The 1,984-nt window shown below is 37.1% G+C and overlaps 1 protein-coding gene across 2 annotated transcripts in view; it reads left to right on the forward strand.

The window, feature by feature from the left end:
- Positions 1–1,984, forward strand: part of NCAM2 (neural cell adhesion molecule 2) — an 834,023-nt gene that overhangs the window by 143,978 nt on the left and 688,061 nt on the right. The gene's annotated exons all lie outside the window — the stretch shown is intronic.

A 1,984-nucleotide genomic window follows, 5' to 3' on the forward strand; every position in this document is an offset into this window, starting at 1 on the left:
TTCAAGAGGGAGTTTAGAGTATGTGGGGAAAGAAAGAGTCCCCACTGAATAGTTTTTATCTTGTCTAGATGGGTCTGGTTAAAACAGATGGGGATAAAATTTGTATAATTCAAGAATGAATAATTATTATCATGACTAATTGTGACTGTCACAATTGTAAAGGTAGAAATTTTGTAATAAAAACAGAGGAGTGGTTAATCTTACAGTCCAGAAACAGGACCCTAGGACCATCAAGGGAGAAGTGCACAAGCAGAATGCAGGACCATATCCAGAGAAGCAATGATGCCAGAGATGGAGGCAGAGATGGGGATGAGTGGCTGAGGACTCTAGTTTTATGGGAAGAGAGGGACTAAGAGCTGGTGGCCAGGAGGCAGACTTGCAGAATGTGCCCTTTGAAGATGCAAATCATTATATATGCCTGAGTGTTTCGTTTTGTTTTTAAACTGAAGTGGATAGAGAGAAATATTGTTAAGTGATGGTACATAGAGGAGATTATAATCATTGGAATGAAACAAGGTGTATGATTTGTTGAATGTAAAATTGATGATCTGCCTTGTAAACGTTTACTCAATCCACAATAAAAAAACCTTAAAAAAAAAAAAAGAATATGGCAAAGAACAATGCACTGGAAATTGATGGAACAGAATTTGAAACTTTCAACAAACTGATGTGGCACTGGAGGCACTCACTCATCTATGCCAAATAATTTCAAAGATAGCCACAGAGCCTACTGATTGGAAGCAATTCATACCTGTACCCATTAAATAAAGAGGTGACCCAGAAGAATGTGTAAATCTTTGGACAACATCATTAGTATCAAATGCAAGTAATTTTTGCTAAAGATAATTTAAAATGGATGCAACAGTAAAATGATAGGACACTGGCAGAGATTCAAGCCATTTCACATGAGAACATGGAACGAGGGATCTCATTGCTAATGTCAGATGGATCTTGGCTGAAGGCAGAGAATACCAGAGAGATGTTTACCTGTGCTCTGTTTACTACACAGAGGATTCTATTGTGTGGATCTTGACAGGCTATTGAAACATTGTGGAGAATGAGTATTCCAGAACAGTTAATTATGGTCATGAGGAACTTGTACATAGACCAAGAGGCAGTTGTTTGAACAGAACAAGAGGACACTGAATTGTTTAAAATTTGGAAAGGTGTGTGCAAAGGTTGCATTCTTTCACCATACTTATTCAATCTGTAGGCTGAGCATATAATTTGAAAAGCTGAATTATATGAAGAACGTGGCTCAGAATAGGAGGAAGCCTCATTAATAACCTCATTAATTATTCAACCTTGCTTTCTAAACATGAAGAATACTTAAAATACATACTAATAAGATCAAGCCCCATGGCTTTTGGTATGTGTCATAGCTCAGTATAAAGAAAATAAAATCCTCACCACTGGTCAATAAATCATATCAAGATAAACTAAAGAAAAAAATTCATTGTCAGACTTCATTTTGCTCGGGTCAATCATCAACATTCATGGAAGCAGTATTTAAGAAATCAAAAGATATATTACATTTGGCAAATCTGCTGCACAACATTTCTTTAAAGTATTCAAGGTATCAGTTTGAGGACTAAGGTGAGCCTGACCCAAACACTGGTATTTTCCATATCCTCATATGTATGTGAAATTTGGACAGTGAATAAGGAAGACCATAGAAGAACTGATGAATTTGAGTTATGGTGTTGGAGGAGACTGTTAAGAGTACCATGGACTGCCCAAAGAACAAACCAATCTGTGTTGGAATAAGTATAGCCACAATACTCCTTAGAAACCAGGATGGCTAAACTTTGTCTCTTATACTTCAGACATAGTGTTAAGAGTGACCAGTACCTGGAGAAGGACATCGTGCTCAGTAAAGTGAATTGGCAAAGTGGCAGCTGTAATGGAATCTATATAGCAATGATTGTGAGGTTCGCATAGGATCAGAGAGTGTTTCGTTCTGTTGTGTATAAGGTTGCTATGA

This window comes from Chrysochloris asiatica, unplaced genomic scaffold, assembly GCF_000296735.1.
Source record: "Chrysochloris asiatica unplaced genomic scaffold, ChrAsi1.0 scaffold00351, whole genome shotgun sequence".
NCBI lineage: Eukaryota > Metazoa > Chordata > Mammalia > Afrosoricida > Chrysochloridae > Chrysochloris > Chrysochloris asiatica.